At 36.7% G+C, this 24,000-nt stretch overlaps 1 protein-coding gene across 3 annotated transcripts in view; it reads right to left on the reverse strand.

Moving 5' to 3' along the window:
• Positions 1–21,544, reverse strand: part of MAMDC2 (MAM domain containing 2) — a 398,140-nt gene extending 376,596 nt beyond the window's left edge. For all 3 annotated transcript variants that reach the window (XM_040449383.1, XM_040449385.1, XM_040449386.1), the window contains exon 1: positions 21,431–21,544. The gene's annotated coding sequence lies outside the window, so the exon portion shown is untranslated. The remainder of the gene's footprint in view (positions 1–21,430) is intronic.
• Positions 21,545–24,000: the final 2,456 nt, after the last annotated feature.

Below are 24,000 nucleotides of genomic sequence, written 5' to 3' on the forward strand. Positions count from 1 at the left end.
GACTTAAAAGTGAGAGAATTCAGGATACTGGTGTTTAGGGTTGTTTTCTTTGTTACTGAATTATTGACCAAGATGATTGGTTTAACCTTCCCTATGTTCAGTGAGGGGAGGCACTGGGGAAACTGTCACTGACTACTGAAGTTTAAGAAAATAGATATCTCAAACCAGTTGAAAAGGCTTGATCAAACACATGTAAGTTAGAAAGGGGCAGAATTAAGAGCTGGAAATCAGATTTTTAGATTCTAATTTTGGCATTGTTTCTACTCCACTGTTCCTTTTACTATCGAATTCTTGTTTTCTCGGATTTTATACTAAAGCCAAATGATATTTGATTTAAAACAATTTCTATTGATTGGTAATATTTGAGCACTAAGAAGGTAAGATTGGGGAAATGAGGAGAATGGGAGAAGGAAAAGGTTGTCATCATACCCTTTAATTTAATTAGCATGGCTTTGAGCAAAGAGAGAAGAGGAGAGGCCCTGTAAAAAGCTGATGTGTGACACCCCAAATTCTAAAAATAGCCATCCCCGATTTAAAAAACCAAAACCAAAAACAACTTCTAACCATTCCATCTAACCAGAGGAAGGCATGCAATGGATTGTGAAGCTCAACAGAAGAACATGAGCTCTGTCAAGAAGTTGGCCTGGGTTCAAGTCCCAGCTCTGCCACTAATTCACTGTGTGGCTTTGGGCTAAGCCACTTATCTGAGGCATACTGTTCTCATTCAGATAATGGAGAAGAATAAAGCAGCCCCTTTATGGGGTTGCCAAGGATTAAAAGTACTAATAATGTAAAGCATTTTGCACTGTGCTGGGCACAAGATAAACACAGTAATGACCCCTTGCTGTGGTTCTGTCACAATAAAGGAGCAAAGATAGTTCAAAGAGGCTGCTTTATGGTGGCCCAGAAAAGAGCCAGTTCCAGAACCTGGAATCCTTCTTTTATCCACCTTCTTGATGTTGGATCAAAGAGTAAACCCTGATGTTCTATCCACCGTGATCATAGAATTTGGAGGCAGACGGAAGTCTAAGTCAAATTTGCTGTGTAATCTTGAATCAGCAATTTCATTTCTTTGAGTCTCATTCCTTATCCGTGAATTGAAATACAAATAAGATTTCAGTGAGTTGTTTTGAAGGCTAAATAGATGGGTAAGAGATAGTATTTATGCATAAAAAGCCTGTGTAGACTCAAAAACTCCATACAATATGGGTTATAATCATCACTCCACCTGCAGATGTAGGAATGGTATTACTATCCCCAAGGCCTTCTCCTATTTTCCAAGACTCATTTTCCTGATGCCTATCTCCTCTTCCCAGGGCAATTCTAAGTTTCCCTATTTTAACCAAATTAGGTTTGCTTAGTGGACATATTTACTCAGGATTCTGAAATGTCATGGTAGCTCCTGTTTTATGAACTAACCAGAGCTAAGTTCACAATCTACTGAGCTAAGTTCACAATCAGTGAACTAACTCTTCAAGGTTGTAAGATCCAACTTCTCATTTCTCTATGCAATCCTGGTGGAGTCTAACAATGGGGATTAAGTCCAGACATAGTAGGCTGGGTCAGGCTATGGAAGCCTTCTGTCATGAGCAAGAATTTGGAAGCTGTTTACCATATAATTGGCAGTCATATTTTGTGCATTATAAAAATCACTTTGGAAGTTGTGTAGAGCTTATCAGGGGGCTTGGACTGGAGGTATGACCTGTGTAATCAACATCATCAAGAAACGGAGAAATACGCTAAGAATTCTGCCTAATACGGAAGGCAAGTATTGAAAATAACCTTTCAGGGCTCCCTGGGTGGCTCAGTTGGTTAAGCATTCGACTCTTGGTTTTGGCTCAAGTCATGATCTCACGGTTCATAGGATCAAGCCCTGCCTGGGGCTCTGTGCTAACAGTGCAGAGCCTGCTTCGGATTCTCTCTCTGCCTGTGCACATCCCCTACTGGTGCATGTACTCTCTCTGTCTCAAAATAAATAAACTTAAAAAAATAACCTCCCAAACATTTCCATTAATATCCTTAACATTGTAATTTAATTATGTTCAATTATATAATACTTAACCATTTTTGAAATATTAGAGAACACAGAGAAACAAAAGGAAAAAAATGATTATCTACCTTATATCACTCAGAAAAAAATGCTATTAACATTTTGGGGGTACATGAGTCTTTTCAGACTTTTAATGTGTGTGTTATATGTGTGGAGAGGGAGAAGGAGAGAGAGGAGGAGAAACCTGACATAAAAAGAAGTAACAACACTAAACTATGTCAGGAACAGAAGGAACCAGAGATGAAGGTAATATATATGAGAAAGCATTCTTAGGGGAGGGGTGACAAAAGACACAGTCAAAAGTTATATATGTATGTGTGTGTGAGTGTGAACGTGTGTGTGTGTGTGTGTGTGTGTGTGTGTGTACACACAAAATGGTTACCACACTAGAGTTAGTTAACATGTCTAGTACCTCATATAGTTACAATCTGTGTTTGTGTGTGTGTGTAGTGAGAACTTTTAAAGTCTACTCTCTTGGCTACTTTCAAATTTAACTATAGTTACCATGTATACTGCCTGTTGCCACTCTAGAACTTAAGCATCTTAGAACTTAAAGTTTGTACCCTTCCACCACCACCAGCCATTTCTCCCACCCTCAGCAACCACCAATCTATTCTGTTTCCAGGACATTAGGTTTTTTTTTTTAGAACCCACATATAAATGAGATAATACAGTATCTGTCTTTGACTTATTCCATTTAGCATAATGTCCTCGGGATGCATCCATGTTGTCACTAATGGCAGGATTTCCTTCTTTTTTATGACTGAATAATATTCCATTGTATATACATATATGCCCTATTTTGTTCATTCATCCACCAATGGACACTTAGGTTATTTCCACGTCTTGGCTATTGTAAATAATGTTGCAGTAAGCATACAGGTGCAGATGACTCTTGGAGACAGTGAGTTCACTTCCTTTGTATATATACCCATTAATGGAATTGGTGGGTCATACGGTAGTTCTATTTTTAATTTTTTGAGGAACCTCCATACTCTTTTCCATAGTAGCTGTACCAATTTGCATTCCCCCAACAGTGTACAAGAGCTGCCTTGTCTCCACATTCTCTTTAGTACTCATGTCTTTTTATGTTTAGTGTTTATTTATTTTTAAAAGAGAGAGAGAGAGAGAGAGAGCACGCAAAACCAGGGGAGGGGCAGAGAGAGAGAGACAGAATGTGAAGCAGGCTCCAGGTTCTGAGGTGTCAGCACAGAGTCTGATGTGGGGCTGTAACCCACACACCATGAGATCATGACCTGAGTTGAAGTTAGATGCTAATCTGACTGAACCACTCAGGCACTCTTGTCTTGTCTTTTTAATAACAGCCATTCTAACAGGTGAGGGATGATATCTCTTTGTGGTTGTGATTTGCATTTCCCTAATAGTGATGTTGAGCACATTTCCATGTACCTGTTGAATATCTCCTTTTGGAAAAATGTCTATTCAGTCCTTTGCCCATTTTTAAAATGGATTTTTTGTTGTTATTAAATTGTATGATTTCCTTATGTTTTTTGGATATTAATCTTATTCAATATGTGGTTTGCAAATATTTTCTCCCATTCTAAGTTGTCTTTTCATTTTGATTGTTTCCTTTCTAGTCCCACTTGTCTATTTTGCTTTTGTTACTTGTGCTTTAGGTGTCATAGCTAGAAAATCATTGCCAAGACCAATGTCAAGGAGATTTTTTCCTGTATTTTCTTTTAGAAGTTTAAAAAACAGAGCCCACAGGGACAGAAATGATCAGTAATTCCCTATAGTACAAAAGGACTCATTACAGGTTGTTTTTAGTTCTCCCACAGTATATTTTAAATGTTCTTCATTATGTTATATGCATATATGTTATATGCTAAGTTATAGGCAACCTGACCTTTCTGAGATATTCTATCACATAAAGCAAGATACCCCAGAATTTATATAGCTTTTTTTTTTTTTCAAAGTTCAAAACTAGAAAGGTAGTCTACTTTTTCCTGGTCATAGGGAAAGCCATCCTTAGGCATACTATTTCTTAACCCCTCATCTTGGAGGGATATTCATAGATAAAAGCTTTCCCAATGTAGCAATTTGGAACCAAGTATGTAAATCAAAAATATTTAGCAATTCTGTCTCTGTGTTTTTTATTAATACATATTGTCCCTGTTATGACTTCCCTTTTGCTGGGATTATTACAGACTGAAGAATGAGCACGATTCTCCATATGGCATAAAGAACTATGTTCAAGGGGTAAAATTAAGCCATCTGTGGTGGTGTTCATATTCTTCCTTTAAATTGGTCCTTTTAATGGTAAATCATTAAAATATATGAACATATTTCACCTTCACTGGATTTCTTCACCACAAACAAAACTGTGTGTAACCTGCACTGGTTACAAACTCCTTTTTAGTTTTTACTTTTTGATGGATTTTGATGACCACACACAGTCACTCCTCCTTCAAAAGCAAAATGCAATAACAGTAAATAATAATATCATCAATTGTACATGTATTTCTTGCCATAGAAAAGCTGAAAATATCATTACAGGCTTTTATATGTTTTTTTTCCTTCCAACTGGTTTCTGTTAAATCTTGGAAATGAACAAAAGGCTGAATTATTAATTCCTCATTCATCCCAAAGTGATGAAGTTGTTGCTGCTGAGAGATACTTAAGGGAACATAATGCATACAAGGTCATGTTATTAAATAAAGGCACTTAGAGAACTGACACAAAGTCGACAATCAATTAAAATGCATGCTGAATGGATGAATGGATAAATACATCAAGTGGAACTGTGGTTCCTGAATCCAGCTTTTGACTTTTTTTATTCTTGAGAAGAAGTATTTTTTGGACATTTCAAAATGTTGCAATGTTATAGTGGATCAGTGGGACATTTACAAAAGGTATAATATACACATAATGGGAATGTCAGAAAGGGAAGAAAGAGTGAAAGGAACAACAGAACATAGGTTTGAAGTAATAATGGCTGAGGATTTTTCAAAATTAATGACAGACACCAAACCACAGATACAGAAGGCTCAGAGAACACTATGCAGGATAAAAAAAAAATTTACATCTTGGTATATCATATTCAAACTGTAGAGAATCAAAGACAATGACAAAATCCTGAAAGAAGCCTACCTTAACTTAGAGGAGCAATGATAAGAATTACATTGTACTACTCTTCAGAAACCATGCAAGAAGGATGAGAGTAAAGTGAAATATTTAGAGTACTGAAAAAAACCCACCAATCTATAGAATTCTGTAGTCAGAGGGGCGTCTGGGTGGCTCAGTCAGGTAAGCATCTGACTTCGGCTCAGGTCATGATCTCGCAATTTGTGAATTCAAGCCCTGCGTTGGGCTCTGTGCTGCCAGCTCAGAGCCTGGAACCTGCTTTGGATTCTGTGTCTCCCTCTCTCTCTGCCCCTCCCCTGCTCACGCTCTGTCCCTCTCTGGCTCTCAATAATACATAAATGTTAAAAAAAATTTTTTTTAATAAAAAGGAATTCTGTAGTGAGAGAAATTATCTTTCAAAAGTGAAGGAGAAGTAGAAGAAGTAGAGAAGAAAAATGATATAGGTCAGAAACTCAGATGTACATAAAGTAGGAGCCTTAGAAAAGTAACAAGAGTAACATAAAATCTTTTTCTTATTCTTATTTGATCTAACAGATAACAGTTTGTTCAATATAATAATGGCAACAGTATATTAGGTGATTATCACTTACAGATAAGTGAAATGAATAACAGCAACATTATAAGGGACAGGAGGAAGGAACTGGGAATACACTGTTATGAGGTACTTGAAGCAGTATGTTATTTGAAAATAGACTTGGATTAGTAGTAAATGTATACTGCAAACTCTAGAATAACCACCAAAAAAAAGTTTAAAAAGAAGTATAATTGATATGTGTTATGGGCTGAATTATGTCTTTCCCCAAATTCATGTGTTGAAACTCTAAAGCTTAGTACTTCAGAATGTGATTATATTTGGAGATAGGGCCTTTAAAGACAAAGAAAGAGAAAAGTGAATTAATGATTATGTGATTGTTGATAATAAATCAGCTAACATATGAATAGGTTATTTTTTCATGTCCACAGGCACTATTGTAAGAAATCCTGATCTAATATAGGAAATAGAATCCTAGAACCTTAGAAATGTATACTACCTTTTTGGAAGTTTAAGGTGTCATTAACTGACACCCACATAGTTTGATAACAGACACTTAGGGGTAAAATATATAAATTATCACATCTCGTGCCAATTGAAAAAACTAAAACAGTGATTTTTTTAAGCATGTCTTACAATGAAACTTTGGTATACATAGTGAGTTTAGGGGACTGCCAATTATGTGAACTGTTATGAAAACCAGGAGATCAACCCAGAAGGGTGAATGGATGTTTACTAAGCATTTAACAAGTGCCAGGCACTGTGCTAAGTGCTTTCATTTAAATCAAGGTTTCTCAACCTTGGCACTTACATTTGAGGTTAATTTTTGTGAGGGGCTGTCCAAAAATAATTTTAAAAAGGTCAATGGTCTAAATATATCAAAAAAGATGGGGGCTGTCAGAGTGGATAAAAAGGCAAGACCCGGCTACATGTTGTCAACAAAATTACATTGGATCCTAATGGAGGAAAATGGATGCAAAGGTACTGAAACAAGGGGAAAGGTAGATAATAGCTAACAGAGAAATGGAGAAACTCTTGAGAAGACTACGTGCTCCAGTAATGGAGAAACTCTTGATTGAGAAGACTACGTGCTCCGTAAGAACTGTGCGCCGAGTGCTTAGAATGGTGGCTGGAAAACAGTAGGTGCTCCACAAATATTCATTGCATTAACACATGAATTTGAAAATCTGAAAGACAGTCAGGAACCTAATGTATGTCATTATCCAACAACCACCACAAAATCAATCATTCGTTCACATGAAAAAATAAGCAAGTGTTATTCTTCCAAACAGCCCATTAAATGCTCCGGTGCGTTCACTTTGTGTTTTCTTCAGTAGTGTTTCCATAGCCTGCTTTGTATGAAACCCTTAGAAACAAAAAGAGAAATTAAAGAAACAGGATGTAGAAAGAAACCCTTTCAACTCGAATCTCCTTTTCTATTCTCTCTCTATATTCAAGTGTGGAAGAATGAAGGCAAGTGGTATGAAACAGAATTTTCTTCTATATGAGTGATCTTAAAATACAGACACACACACACACACACACACACGCACACACCACGCCTCAAAATACTACATGGAGCATGTTCTAATCTTTTTTTTTTTTTTTTTTTTGCAGTGGGGTCAATCCAAATGCTGATAGAAAAGGAAAGAAGCTCAGAATTCAAAACCAGTTTTCCCCACTCAGATAATTCATGTGTTTCCAAAGCCACATCTACCAGCAAAGAGCTATCTAGAATAACATAAATTGTCCTTGAACTTCTTCTTTTATCAGTTCTTGAAAGCTTGAAATAGTCTAGGCTATATAATTATGTATTCTAGAGAGCTAAGTTCTCATCTTCACGTCAATATATAAGAATGGACTGAGAGCTTGCTTCTAAACCCTGTGCTAGAATTTAAAAGGACAAGCCTAGGGGCACCTGGGTGGCTCAGTCAGCTAAGCAGCTGACTTAGGCTCAGGTCATGATCTCGTGGTTCATGGTCTGGAGCCCCCCATCAGGCTCTGTGCTGACAGTTTGGAGCCTGGAGCCTGCTTTGGATTCTGTCTCCCTCTCTCTCTGCCCCTCCCCCACACATGCTCTATTTCTCTGTCTCTCCAAATATGAATAAAAACATTAAAAATTTTTTAAATAAAAAATAAATAAAAGGACAATCCTAGACTTTTTTTTAGCCATCTTATTTTTAAAATCTACATTTGGCTGCTAATAATATACAATTAACTCCCCCTTAAAAATAAAGGAATTAAATTTCATGGCACTGAGTTCCAATTCTGGTTTATAATTCAAAATGAAAAAGTCTTATTTACATGGTCAAAATGATGTCAGGGAGCAGTTTAGATTTTTCCAAATACAATTTCTGAAATACGAGTCTGAAATATATTTTGTGTAAACAAATTATATCTCCTTTATTAGTATGGTACTGATTGAAAGCTTTTAATGTTCTAATAGATAGATAAAACTTTTTATTTTCTCAATTTCCAAAGGAAGTCTTGACATGCAAATTAGATTTGATCTAAGTAAGATGGTAGGTAAGTGAAATTAATCTGATTTAGAAAATAAGTTTCCTGGGAGCCAGGTCTCTTTTGGTCATCGTCGTCAGCTCCACTGACATGCATGCATATAGCAGATACCCAACAAATGTTTGCTCACTTGAAATACTTGATCAAATGGATTTTTTATGTGAAAATGGATGCTGCTAACCATAAACGAACCCCATATTTTTATTGCATCAAGTTAAAAATATTACCTTAACAGTTCCAGCTGTTGAATAGAGTACTTGAAAGATACAAAATCACATTAAAATTAGGTCTACAATGCAGGTTTCCCACTAGTTAGACTGACTCTCCCTAAGTAACTAAATTTTTTATGTTATAAAGAAAACTAAATTTTTTAAGTTTTAAAGAAAAATATAAAATTAATTTTTAAAGTGCTTTCACTTATTTTTCTTGATAGAAAAACACATATTTATGAAATAACACCTTTCTTATTGAAGTGGAAGAGAGTTGTCAGCTCTTTTGAAGCCAGTAATAAAGAGCCCTTTCATTCCTGATATTGGTATTGAGTTGGCACTATATCATGGACTTAAGCTAAGCATTTTATCAATGAGGAAAATGATTACAAGATGGCTTACATTAGTTGGTTCTATTACTGGGGTATGATCTGTTGGCTCAAATGTCTGTCATCAATGGTACCCAGAAACCTAATTCACTCTGATGCTGACAGAAATGCATGTGGACTTTTGGGGGCCCTGAAGTGCAACGTGGTCAGAACAACACTTGGTCAGAATTAAATCTTGTCAAAAATTTTGAGAGAAAATATCAAAATGAATGTATTTTAACTGAAATACATTTTTACATTTTATTTGAACTTTTGTATAAAGAACATATTCATTAGCATGGGATTAAATTTGCACAAGTAATACATAAAGTCATTTTAACTGGAGTGTATGAAATACAGGAAGTTTCAAGCAAATAATATTCATGAGACTGTATAATATTGTTAGTATTAATTAAGGCTATTTCTTTGCATTAACAAAGTGGCTATCGGTCAGCTTCCCACCTTGCATTAAAAATATAAAAAAGAATGAAATCTTGCCATTTGCAACAACATGAATGGACCTAAAGAGGCTTATGCAAAGTGAGATAAGTCAGACAGAGAAAGACAAATGTCACTTAATTTCACTTATATGTGGAATCTAAAAAACAAAACAGAAACAGACTCATAAATACAGACAACAAATTGGGGTTGCTAGAGGGGAGGGGCATGAGGGGATGGGTGAAATATATAAAGGGAATTAAGAAGTACAAAAAAAACAAGTCATGGGGATGTAAAATTCAGCTCAGGAAATACAGTCAATAATATTGTGATAACTTTACCGTGACAGATGGTAACTATCTTTATGATGTTGAGCACTGAGTCATATATAAAATTATGTTGTACACCTAAAACTAATATAACATTCTATGTCAACTGTACTTAATTAAAAAAAAGGAAGATACATGTGAACACAATGGCTTATGTGTTCAATTCAATATTCTTTGCTGTTAAGAGGCAAAAGAAATGGCAGGAAAATTTTTTTAAAAGTCTTACTATATTCAATATTTGTAATTTCTGTTCATTATAACTAAACTATAAAAACTATATTTTTTTCTAGCAAACTATTATCCACAAATATTCTATTTCTATGAGAAGTTTTCTGTCTATAAAACAGAAGATAGAATGTCCTTGTAAGTCTATCTCACAATAAATTTCCTCTGGATTAGTTTCCTATAAAGTAAACAAATTTAAGTGAATTAGCAAGACAAAATGTAATTAGGTATATCTGAGCCACAATGCATGTGCTGATGGTACTTTTTGTCACTCAGACTCAAACGGAATAAGGAAATACGAATTTCAGAATTCTAAATTATAGTTATCTTTATAATTATTCATTTTACCTTTAATGAAATATTTCAACACATTTTACAAATATAAATCAATTAACAATTCTTCTTATAATACTTCATTAATAACTACTAGAGTTACTTGGGTTAAAAATCCACAGTTGCTAAATCATTGCTTTTCTTTATTAAATTATATAGTAAAGAGACGTTACCTCTATACTTTTGCCCAAGGTTTTTGCATGATCCCATTTGTTGTTAAGAATGAAACATGTGGGACACATGGATGGCTCAGTGGGTTAAGCATTGGACTTTAGCTCAGGTCATGATCTCAGGGTTTGTGAGTTCAAACCCTGCGTGGTGCTCTGTGCTAACAGAGCGGACCCTGCTTGGGATTCTCTGTCTCCCCCTCTCTCTCTGCCTCTTCCCAGCTCTTGCATGAACGTGTGCGATCTCTCTCTCTCAAGACTCTCTCTCTCTCTCTCTCTCAAAAATAAATATTAAGAAAAACATAAAACATCTTTTCTGCAAATAAAACATGCTGTCATAATGTACTCACAAAAATCAATTTGTGTTTAATTTACAATTAGTGAACTATATCTAATGAATCCAAAAACACCTCAGTAAGGTCTGTTGTTATGAATTCCAGATAGAAATGTCTGCTGTTTTCACCTGGCATATGTTGAGAGCTAACTAAATACCTTACTGTCTTTTTTAAAGTTAAAAATCCATAAACTAGTGACTTATGGCCTAATGCCAAGTTTCTTTTTCATGTACATTTCAAATAAACCATTTTGCCAAATGACAGTAAGACTTCATAAACTTGGCAAACATATAAGAGTAAGACAAGGAAAAACCCAAAATATTTTTTTTTAACGTTTATTATTTTTGAGACAGAGAGAGACAGAGCATGAACAGGGGAGGGTCACAGAGAGAGGGAGACACAGAATCTGAAACAGGCTCCAGGCTCTGAGCTGTCAGCACAGAGCCCGACGCAGGGCTCGAACTCACAGACCGTGAGATCATGACCTGAGCCGAAGTCGGACGCTTAACCGACTGAGCCACCCAGGCGCCCCAAAACCCAAAATATTAATCCTGTCTATAAAACGTAGAATCCCTTATAAACATGTAAAAAGTTAATATTTTCTTTACATATAATGCAAAACTAAACCTGAAACTTGCTTTGTTTCCATCTTAAAGTAACAGTAACTATGTTTACTGTTTAAATAAAATACTGCTTCATAATTAATACTGTCTAATAACTTATAGTTTAAATAAAACAACCTGTTTAAATTAAGTGTAACTATGCAATCCTTTGCCATAGATTTTTTTACCCTAGGAGTAGGCCTATAGCACACTGAGATTTTAAGGGGGTTAACAGCATAATTCTTCCTGTAAATGAGTTAATCCTAAAAGATAATTTAATTAAAAGGAACACTACAATTTCAGAACTACCAGAATAAAAAGCTGCCTAATGAAAATGTTCGTGTTCTTTAAAACTTTGTATACTTGTAGCACCCACTCTTCTAAAAAACAGTGAGTGATTCTATAGATATTTATAAATGACTTTCTGTGATTAATCTAAGTATTTTAAAAATGTCTTTTTAAGTTTCCATTCCAATCTTTGTCTCTTAAGGCAAAGAATAAAAGATTTCAGATAGTATTGTTATAGGTTTATACTCTAATGCAGACTTCTATTTCTAAAGTGGTGGGCTAGATTGTTCAATCTAATCTTCCAGTTGAAAATAACTGCAATGCTAAAGTTTAAAAAAATTTCCTCAAAGCACCAAAGAGCTGTCAAGAGACTAGAAACCAATAGGTAAAAAATCTAAGGGAAAGGGGAACCCAAATAGCTATAGCTAAGTGGAACACCTGACCTCCTTAGCCATGCTTGTCCTCAGGACACTTACTGATCCAGGTACATGCCCTTTGGTTTTGGCAGTCTCACGTGTAATGGGAATAGATGTCAAGACCAAGGGCCAACCCAAGATGAAGAATCAAATAGGATCTCAAAGGGACACAACTGATTAGAGTATGGATAAACCAGATGTAGACACATCCTTACCTCTCTCACTCATACTCATGGCACTCTGTGGAATATGGGAGAGAGTAAAAGAAAAATATCCTGAAAACTTAAGACCATAGGGTTGCTTTAAGACAGATTTTTTGTAAAAGGTTCATATTCGGGGAACCTAAGCTGTGATCTGGCTTAAGGTGGTGTCAGACTGGTGGTATACCAGGCACCTGAATTGAGCAAAAGTAAATCCTTCTATGAAAAAGGTATCTTTATCTCAGGCTTTAAAGAATCCCTTCAAAATATTTTCTCGTGAATGATAAGTCCACATGGAAACAGTATCATAAGTAACTAAAATAATAACTCAAACAGATATGTAAAGACTTCAGATATTGGAAATACTACATATAGTTATAAAATAAGTACAGTTATTCTATTTAAACAAAGAAAAAGATAACCCTGAAAATATCTGAGAGGAGCAGGTAACTCTAAAAAGAAACCTACCATATTTGTAAAACAGCTTCTAGGAATAAAAAAATGTGATAATGAAATCTAGAATTCTAAACATATTAAACATTACTAAATGGTGATTTAGAAGGAAAAGAGGAAAGAATAGGTAATATTTGAAGAAATATTGATTGAAAAACACCCCAAATTTGACAAAAATTATTAATTAATACATGAAAGAGACTCAACAAAACTCCAAGTGGGATAAATTCAAAGAAAGTCACAGCTAGGCACTTCATAATCCAAATGTCAAAAGACAAAAGAAAAACTTGAGGACAGCAAGAAAAAGGTTTTTCAATAGAATTAACACCTGATTTCTCATCAAAAAAAACACACAAGCAAGAAGATAGTGGGATAATATACCCAAATACTAAAAGAAAAAGAGTATCAACTAAGCCTCCTACATCCAGCAAAACCATCCTTCAAAAATTAAAGGGGGAAAAAAGACATTCCAGATAAAAACAGGATTGGTCACAAGCATATCCGCCACACAAGAAATATTAAGGGGAATCCTTTAGTCTGAAATGAAAAGACACTAGACAGTAACACAAATCCACATGAAGAAATACAGAGTGGTAGTAAAGACAACTGAATAGGTAAATAGGTACATAGGTAAAATACAGTATAAGTGTATTTTAAATTTGGAATTCCTTTTTTATGTCTCCTATCTGATTTTTAAAACAACTGCATGAAGGAATGATTATAATCAGTGCTGATGGGCATACAATATATAAAGATGTAATATATGTAACACTAACAGCACAAAGGAGAAAGGAGGGAGTGAAAATATATAGGAGCCAAGATTTTGTACACTACTGTAAATTAAGTTGTTTTTACTATAAACTATATTGTTATAAAGCAAGATTTTAATTTTTTTTTAACGTTTATTTATTTTTGGGACAGAGAGAGACAGAGCATGAACGGGGGAGGGGCAGAGAGAGAGGGAGACACAGAATCAGAAACAGGCTCCAGGCTCTGAGCCATCAGCCCAGAGCCCGACGCGGGGCTCGAACTCACGGACCGCGAGATTGTGACCCTGGCTGAAGTCGGACGCTTAACCGACTGCACCACCCAGGCGCCCCATAAAGCAAGATTTTAATTGTAATCCCTAGGAAACCCAACAAAAATGTAACTCAAAAAACAAATTAAAAAAGCTCATTAAAATGGTACACTGTATCTATTTTAATACAAATCAAGGAAATAATAGAGGAATAAATAATAATAGAGGAATAGAGGAATAGATTTGAAGACATAAGTAACTTGGTAGAGGGGAGGCATCTGGGTGGCTCAGTCGGTTAAGCATCCGACTTCAGCTCAGGTCATGATCTCACAGTCTGTGAGTTCGGGCCCTGCGTTGGGCTCTGTGCTGACAACACAGAGCCTGGAGCCTGCTTCAGATTCTGTGCCTCCCTCTCTCTCTGCCCTTCCCCTGCTCACGCACTGTCTCTCTCTGTCTCAAAAATAAATAAAAACATTAAAAAAAAGACATAAATAACTTGAAAGGAAAAGGATAGGTGATCCCTTTCAAAATAACACCAGCAGTCTTCACAGAGCTAGAACAAACAATCTTAAAATTGTTTGGAACAATTTTATGGAACCAGAAAAGACCCTGAATAGCCAAAGTAATCTTGAAAAAGAAAACCAAACCTGGAGGCATCACAATCCCTGGGCTTCAAGCAGTATTACAAAGCTATAATCATCAAGAAAGTATGGTACTGGCACAAGAAAGACACTCAGATCAATGGAACAGAATAGAGAACCCAGAAATGGACCCACAAACGTATGGCCAACTAATCTTCGACAAAGCAGGAAAGAATATTCAAGGGAATAAAGACAGTCTCTTCAGCAAATGGTGCTGGGAAAACTGGACAGGAACATGCAGAAAAATGAACCTGGACCACTTTCTTTTCAAAAAATAATTTTTTTATTGTTTATTTTTGAAGAGAGAGAGAGAAAACAGGGGAGGGGCAGAGAGAAAAGGAGATACAGAATCTGAAGCAGGCTCCAGGCTCTGAGCTGTCAGCACAGAGCCTGATGTGAGGCTCAAACCCATGAACTGTGAGATCATGACCTGAGCCGAATTCGGATGCTTCACTGACTGAGCCACCCAGGTGCTCCTCATCTGGACTACTTTCTTACACCATACATAAAAATAAACTCAAAATGGACGAAAGACCTAAACGTAAGAAAGAAATCCATCAAAATCATAGAGAAGAAAGCAGGCAAAAACCTCTCTGACTTCAGCCACAGCAACTTCTTAATCAACACATCTCCGGAGGCAAGGGAAACAAAAGCAAAAATGAACTATTGGGACCTCAGCCAAATAAAAACTTCTGCACAGCAAAGCAAACAATCAGCAAAACTAAAAGGCAACTGATGGAATGGGAGAAGATATTTGCAAACAACATATCAGATAAAGGGTTAGTATCCAACATCTATAAAGAACTTATCAAACTCAACATCCAAAAAACAAATAATCCAGTGAAGAAATGGGCAAAAGACATGAATAGACACTTCTCCAAAGAAGACATCCAGATGGCCAACACATGAAAAAAAGGCTCAAAATCACTCATCATCAGGGAAATACAAATCAAAACCACAATGAGATACGACCGCACACTTGTCAGAATGGCTAATGTTAACAACTCAGGCAACAACAGATGTTGGCAAGGATGCAGAGAAAGAGGATCTCTTTTGCACTGCTGGTGGGAATGAAAACTGGTGCAGCTGCTCTGGAAAACAGTATGGAGGTTCCTCAAAAAATTAAAAATAGAACTACCCTACGACCCAGCAACTACACTACTAGGTATTTATCCAAGGGACACAAGTGTGCTGTTTTGAAGGGGGCACATGCACCCCAATGTTTATAGCAGTGCTATTAACAACAGCCAAAGTATGGAAAGAGCCCAAATGTCCATCAACAGATGAATGGAAAAAGATGTGGCGCATATATATATATATATATATATATATATATATATATACACACACACACACACACACACACACACACGCACACACACACACACACACATACAGTGGAGTATTACTTAGCAATCAAAAAGAATGAAATCTTGTCATTTGCAGCTAGGTGGATGGAATTAGAGGGTATTATGGTAAGTGAAATTAGTTAGAGAAAGACAAATATCATATGACTTCACTCATATGAGGAATTTAAGATACAAAACAGATAAACATATGGGAAGGGAAGCAAAAATAATATAAAAATAGGGAGGGGAACAAAATACAAGAGACTCTTAAATACAGAGAACAGGGGGCACCTGGGTGGCTTGGTTGGTTAAGTGTCCGACTTCGGCTCAGGCCATGATCTCACGGTCCGTGAGTTCGAGCCCCGAATCGGGCTCTGTGCTGACAGCTCAGAGCCTGGAGCCTGTTTCAGATTCTGTGTCTCCCTCTCTCTCTGCCCCTCCCCTGTTCATGCTCTGTCTCTCTCTGTCTCAAAAATAAATAAATGTTAAAAAAAAAATACAGAGAACAAACAGAGGGTTGCTGGAGGGGCTGTGGAAGGGGGGATGGGCTAAATGGGTAAGGGGCATTAAGGATCTACCCTTGAAATCACTGCACTATATGCTAATTTGGATGTAAATTAAAAAACAAATAAATTATAAAAAAAAGAAGGAAAAGGATGGGAAATGATACATCACACAAATGGTATACAAAACAGAACTGGAGTAGCTATACTAATACCACAAAAAAAATAGACTTTAAGACAATATTTGTTACTAGAGACAAAGAAGGATATTTTATAATGACAAAAGGACTTATCTATCAAGAAGACATAACAATTTTTTTAATTTTTAAAAAATGTTTATTCATTTTTAAGAGAGAGAGAGAGAGAGTGAGCATGAGTGGGGGAGAGGCAGAGAGAGTAGGAGACACAGAATCTGAAACAGGCTCCAGGCTCTGAGCCATCAGCACAGAGCCCAATGCGGGGCTCAAGCCCACACACCACGAGATCATGACCTGAGCCAAAGTTGGACGCTCAACTGACTGAGCCACCCAAGTGCCCCACGAAGACATAACAATTTTAAACATACATGCACCCATCAACAAAGCCCCAATACAGGAGGCAAAAACTGACAGAATGGAAAGACAAAATGACAACTTAACAATAATAGGGGCACATGGGTGGCTCAGCCGGTTAAGCATCCAACTCTTAGTTTTGGGTCAGGTCATGATCTCATGGCTCATGAGTTTGAGCCCCACATTCAGCTCTGGGCTGACAGTGCTGAGCCTGCTTGGGATTATCTCTCTCCCTCACCCTCCGCCCCTCCCCTTCTCCCTTTCTCTCTCAAAATAAATAGATCAGATTTTAAAAAATTTATAAAAGAAAAACAATATATAAATTCCCATCCATTTATGTATTGCCCATGGTTGCTTTTATGCTACAACAGCACTCGAGTTGAGTAACTGGAATAGAGGCCATACAACCCCACAAAGTCTAAACTATGTTCTATTTAGCACTTTAAAAAAAGTTTGGAACTTCTGGTTTCAGCTACAAAATGTATACAGCTTGGAAGTCTTCACCTACATCTTTAAAACAAGACTAAAGGTAAACAAATTGAAAATAAATGACTTTTCTTAGACCCAGCAGAGAATTAAGATCACAGGACAAACCATCACCCAGAAATCTGAGAGACAGCCAAACACAGAGAATCACAGCTGAGATCAGCTTATGTGGAGCAAAGATGGTGGAGTCTTAAACTGCTATGAATACTTAAGTGATAATCTTCACAAATCGCTGGACACTGAGTGTGTACCAGGTCAAGACTGAGAAGCTCCTTGGGGACCCAATCTTAGGGGAACCCAAAGACTCTTATGAGTTTTACCTCAAGGAACCCCACCAGGTTCTCATGGTAATGACCTCCCAAAATACCCACCCACTTTAAATTACCATTTTGAAATACACCCAAAGCATTCTCTGTAATAAAGGCCAACGCTCCAGGTAAAATGATGTTACCAGACCCTTACATGACCCAGGGAAGGGCAATTAGCCAACTCCAGCCCCTCTTGAAATCCTATTTAACCTAAGAGGAAAAAGATCAAAAAGCTAAGGAGCACTTCTGAAAGTGACAGCCCAAGAACTCAAGCCCACTAGAGACTGAGAGTCATTCATAAAATTACAGAACAATTCCTCTCCCACAACATCTTAGCACCACATCAGCAGGGTTCCAGTATAATCATAGCGGATTATAACTGAAAGAGTGTCCAGACACAAATTCTATGTAAGAAGGAATTCTTAGGGAAACCTAAGGAAATGCACCTGAGTAAATGGAGTCCTGTGGCCCCTACAGCTGTAGCTACAGCTATGACATGAAACACAGTCCAGCTCCTAACTACAAAAACATAAAACCTCTTATTAAATGCCTATTTCCCTCAGTTTCTATTGCCCCAGATATCACGTCCAGTTTTCAACAAAAGATTAGAAGGCATGCTACATGGAAAGAAAACAAACCCTAGAATCTGAAGTGACAAAGCTAACACGAGAACCAGATTTGGTAAGGGGTGATGAAAATGTTCTGAATTACATAGCGGTGATGGTTTTATAACCTTGTGAGTATACTAAAAACAACTACATTTTACACGTTAAAAGTGTGAACTTTATGGTATGTGATTATCTCAATTTAAAAAGGGTTTTTAAAAAAGATTTAACATGATTTGTAACTTTTTCCAAAACAAAAGTTTTCCTGTATCATCCACACCCACTCAACTTGTGAAAATAACATTATAGAATAAATCTATGAGAATCACAATGGAATAAATTTTAAGAATTATGATTTTCATTGTATAGTTATTTGCTACCTATAACATTAACAATAAAAGAGTAAACATACTGTCTTTTTGCCACTCAATAAATATATACTTAATGTCTGCTTCATATAAGAAACTGTACTATGTTGTTGGGCTACAAAAATGAAGTTGACGATTCCATAAAACAAAATGAAAAGTGCCAAGCAAAGGCTACATAAAGTACAATGGACTTAAGAATATAGGAGAGTATTACCACCTGGGGTGATCAAAGAAGTCTTCATAATAGAGGTAGTATTTTAATTGGGTCTTTATTTATTCATTTAACCAATGTTGAAATGCTCATTATGCTCAGGTAATGTGCCAGGTGCTAGGAAAACAAAATTAAAAATGAAATGGATTCTCTCACCGTGTCATGAAATAAAACTTGAAATGTGTATGTACAAATATGTGTGCTTATTTACATATGTATGGATAACTAACTACAGTATAAAGTAATGAGAGCACTTTTGAAGAATGAGTGAATGTCAGCCAAGAAACATAAACCCTTTTAATGGCTCCCTGACGCCTTCCAGAAAAATTTCAACTGCAGAAATACGGCCTTGAGCTTCCTATGATTAAGCCTCTGACTAAATTCCTAGGTGACTTCCTCTACTGCTTCTTTATTACATCTATATTATGTGTTAGCTATTCTGTCCTTTCCTATTTTCCCCCCAACCTTTCCTTTCATCCCTCTATCCATTCATTTAAGTACTAATTGAGAGCCCACTACATGCAAGGCGAGGCACAGGGATACAACACCACACAGGACAAACAGGGTTCTAGCTCTTGTGTAGCTGATCTTCTATACAAGGGTAAAGATCCTGAACGAATAAGACAACCATTAGTTACATGTGATATATGCGACAAGAATATACAAGTCTATGAGTATACAATGATAGTTTTAGTCCTTTCCTCTGAGGTATTTGACTTCATGTGTAGTAAGTAGCAAATACTCTATATTCCTTGGGAAGAATTTATATGACAGGGGATGGAAGATAAACCTTAAAACATTCAAGGGACTGAAATCATAGTGAAGTTGCTAAGAGTTCAGTCATCTGGGACATGTCAAAATATTTCTACCAAGGTGAAGGGCAAGTTGTTTCATCTTGCACACTCTGCCACTGAGAAAGAGACACATGGGTCACTTTGGATTCAGGAGGCAAGATATACTCCATGTGAATGTTCTAGTTTGAGTAATTTGCTGAGTAATTCATAGTTTTGAATGGACCCCAGAGCTTCCAGGAAAGCTGATCTTGGGCCATATGATCCAGAAGACCCAATAGCAGGGAGGAAAAAATCATGGCAATACCTTAAGGTTAGGGAAAAAGGCTTTTTCCCTAAGGTTTGGGGGAAAAGCCACCTATTCATCTTCTACAGATAAATATTACCCATTTGAGAAATAGTTCCAGGCTTGCTACTGGGCTGCCTGGGCTAAATACCTGATTCATGGTATACCAGATAACCATGCAACATGAGCTGTCCATAGTAAGCTGCCCAGTGTAGCATGTAGAAAACAAAAAGGATATAGAAAGGAAGAAAAACTGGAGCTAGGTAATAATGCTCATAGTTGACATTCAGGTGACCGCAATACTGAATCTGAAATCACTTTACAAACATTGTCAGGCCAGTAGAAGTTACTAGTTTGGTCTTCTTTCGGTTACTGAGACAGGCTATGTAAGCTCTTTTCTTCTTAGAGCCTTCACACATATTGTTTCCACTGCTGGTGTGGCTCTTTCCCTGATTTTCACCGGGCTGGTTCCTTCTCATCTTTCATGTTTCAGCTTAAGTATCACCACACAGAACAGACTTCCCTGATCACATTTTCTAAAGCCATGCCCTTACCCCCACACTATTATCATCTATCATGGTACTCTGCCTTTCCCTTCTGTGCCTTGTATTACAGTTTGTTGTTATACATTTGTCTGTTTACTTGAATATTGTGTAGGTCTTCCATCAGACTGTAAATCCCACAACAAGGCAAGAATAATGTCTGTTTTTCTCACCATTGTATACCCAACCGTTGACACAGCATCTTATACACAGCAACAGTCATTAAAATTTGTGGAATAAATAAGTGCAACTGCTTGGACTCTCATTCTTTCAGCAATGGTAGTCACCCTTCTCCATCTATAAACCAAACAGCCCATATTTTGCACTGGCCTTTTTGCGCACTGATGGTGATTTGGGAGACTTACCAGAGAAATTAAAGTGCCTGAAGTTGGCAAAAATTGGGGAGTTACTCTGCGGCATTTCTTCCTAAAACTTAGACAATGGGACTATACTTCTCTATAAATGCTATACTCAAGTAAGAACATAATTCAGTATTTAACAAAGAATGCTCATCATTTCCTATGGGTAATTTTGGCCTAACATTAATTTTGACAAGTGTCAGCACTGGCTTAAAATAGGAAAACAAGAAGCAACTGAGAAATATGGTATATGTTTGTAACCAAAATTCTGGGTTGTAAATTAAGAAGGAGATGAAAGAAGAGGAGGTACAGCCTTGTCTTACTTTTTAAAAAAAATTTTTTTTTAATGTTTATTTATTTTTGAGAGAGAGAGCACAAGCGTGGAAGGGTCAGAGACAGAGAAAGAGACACAGAATCCAAATCAGGCTGCAGGCTCTGAGCTGTCAGCAAAGAGCCCGACACGGGGCTCGAACCCATGGACCGTGAGATCATGACCTGAGCTGAAGCCAGATGCTTCACCAATTAAGCCACCCAGGCGCCCCAGCCTTGTCTTACTTTTAGGCAATTACTGAAGAAGTCTCAGACTGAAACTCTGCTGTAGTCAAATGAACCTTTTACTAACTTTCTAAATGATTTTTTAACCTAACTCTAAGGTTTTAATATAATAATATTTATACCAAGGAACAAACAGAACAGCAAACAGAAAAAAAGCCCTAAGAATGTACTCACAATTGGGAACTTGTTTCACTTAACCATCCAATAGAAGGCATATTACTAAGAAAACTCCTACAACAATTTGACATCTTCAGTATACATGAAACATTCATCGCATTATGGAAACATACCTATCTCCCTAGCTATTTCCGCATACAAGTCCTGGACCGCCTCTTTTTCTCTGTGTTTTCTCTCACACAGCTTCTTCTGTTCTTTTCTGAAGATTACATCATGGGTCTCCTGGGCCTCTGTGGCAGGAAGAAAGAAGAGGGCCAAGCAAAAGGATGATATTTTCAGACTATCAAATGTCAAGAAAAATAAAACATCACTTAGTCAGCAACAAAAACCTTATTATGCAACTAGTATCCTCACTTCTGTAACCTCAGGGATTCTAATATCAGCATTAACTGCCTATTTAAATCATCTTCATGATTAGCATCTTGAGTACATTTACCAACTCTGTCAGGTTAAAAAACCTTCATGTTTTAAGTAGGAGGCTTATAATCAGTGTAATTTTCTTTAATAATGTTAAACAGAGTTTCATATTGAAGGTTAGTATTTGCCTTATCTTAGTTTACTGTTGTGTTTTAATACTGATTTACTTATTGATTTTATTTTAATTTTAGAGAAAGAGAGCATGCATGCAAGTTGGGGAGAAGGGGGGGAGGGAGAGAGAGAGAGAGACAGAGAGAGAGAGAGAGAGAGAGAGAGGGAGAGGGAGAATTTTAAGTAGGTTCTGTGCTCAGCACAGAGCCCAATGAGGTGCTCCATCCCATGACCTTGGGATCATGACCTGAGCTGAAATCAAGAGTTGGACACTTAACCAACTGAGCCACCAAGGTGCCCCAATACTGATTTACTTGTAATGAGGCTTTCTTTAGTCACAGAAATAAGTAACCATTTATATAGTGCTTCCAAGTTTAAAGATGGTATCAAATGCATTCTCATCTTTATCTCAACAATTAATGAAGGGCTAACAATATCAACTAAGTGTAAAAACATAGTACTTGAGAGGGGTGTCTAAGTGGCTCAGTCAGTTGAACACCCGACTGTTTATCTGGGCTCAGGTCATGATCTCAAGGTTCGTGAGTTCCAGCCCCACTGTGAGGTTCTGCACAGACAGTCCAGAGCCTGCTTGGGATTCTCTCTTTTTCCCTCTCTCTGCCCCTCTCCTGTGCATGCAGGTTCTCGCTCTGAAAATACATATTAAAAAAAAAAATCATACTTCAATATCCATGAAATTTTCTTTGGGGAAAATAAACCCACACCCCAAGGCAAAGGGTATACCAAAACTCTCCTCAGTTTAATGCACATGCCATTTAAAATTCATTTATTGGGGCACCTGGGTGGCTCAGTCAGGTGAGTGACCAACTCTTGATTTTGGCTCAGGTCATGGTCCCAGGGTCATGAGATCAGGCATTGTGTTGGGGTCTGCACTGAGCATGGAGCCTGCTTAAGGTTCTCTCTCTCTCTCTCTCTCTCTCTCTCCCCCCCCATCTCTCCCTCCCTCTGCCCTTCCCCTGCTCATATGTGCACTCTCTAAAAAAGAAAAAAATCATTTACTAATTTCTTTTCTTTTTCCTGAAGTGGTATTTAATAAAAACTTCAAAAATGATTATCACTCCTGTTGGCCTCTTTTAAGAATTCATTAAAAGACATTGATATTGAAGCTTTCTGACTAGCATCCTTATTTCCCTTCTATTTCTTTGACAGTAAATTCTTGGATTTTAGGTTAATACGATACTGATACAGCTGTGGTTTGGCACACTGTAATTACATAGTTACTTACAATGGTAATATTATAAGGAATCATTTAAAATTGAACATTTACTTTTTCTTAATGGTGGAAAGAAGTTTGCTTTTGTAATAACGGCGCATGGCAAGAACATGTTTAGTACAATTTACACTCTATCTTCTGTAACGTTACCCATGGGAAATGGAGTCCAACCCAAATAAATAAATAAACAACACATCATAGTGTTAGAAGTAGAATAATAGAATGAAGATTGAAAGAGATTATAAGTTTCTTTACAACACTTCACAAAAGAAACTACTAGGCTTGTCATTAAAATCACCTTGTTTTCTTTCCTTCCAAGGCCCTTAAAACATACATTAGGTTTTTCATCATAGAAAATCTGGAACATCCAGAAGAACATAAAGAATGTACATAGGTCTTAATTATCTCAAGTAATTCCATCATATAGCGATAACCACTGTTAACATTTCAGTTTATAAACTCCCAGTCTATTATATGTGTATGTGATTACATTGATATTACATACAATTTGTTTTACATATACATAATTAGCATCGTCTTGTATGCTGTTTTGGTATTTCTTTTTGTCATTATGTATCTACCTTTTCCCCATTATCCAATAGTCTTCTAAAATAATGAAAAGCATGATTCTGAGGGGGGGTGGACTGTCAAAATATATTCACAGATATGTGAACAACTAGAGGTCACTTAAAAATCAATATCTCTAAGAAAATTAATATGCATACGAGATAGTTGACTTACAAATATTTTTATTAACATAAACTTCTAAAATTCTTCTTAAATTATAAATATTATACTTTGTTCTTTGAGTTACTTAGTAAAATTCTCCTATAAATATATCTCCCACTAAGAGTTTGGTATATACTCTTTTAGTTTTAATGTGCTTTTAAATGACAAATAGTATTTGATCCTATAGATTTACTA

Source organism: Herpailurus yagouaroundi, unplaced genomic scaffold (genome assembly GCF_014898765.1).
Source record: "Herpailurus yagouaroundi ecotype Mexico unplaced genomic scaffold, PumYag 199, whole genome shotgun sequence".
Classification (NCBI taxonomy): Eukaryota; Metazoa; Chordata; class Mammalia; order Carnivora; family Felidae; genus Herpailurus; species Herpailurus yagouaroundi.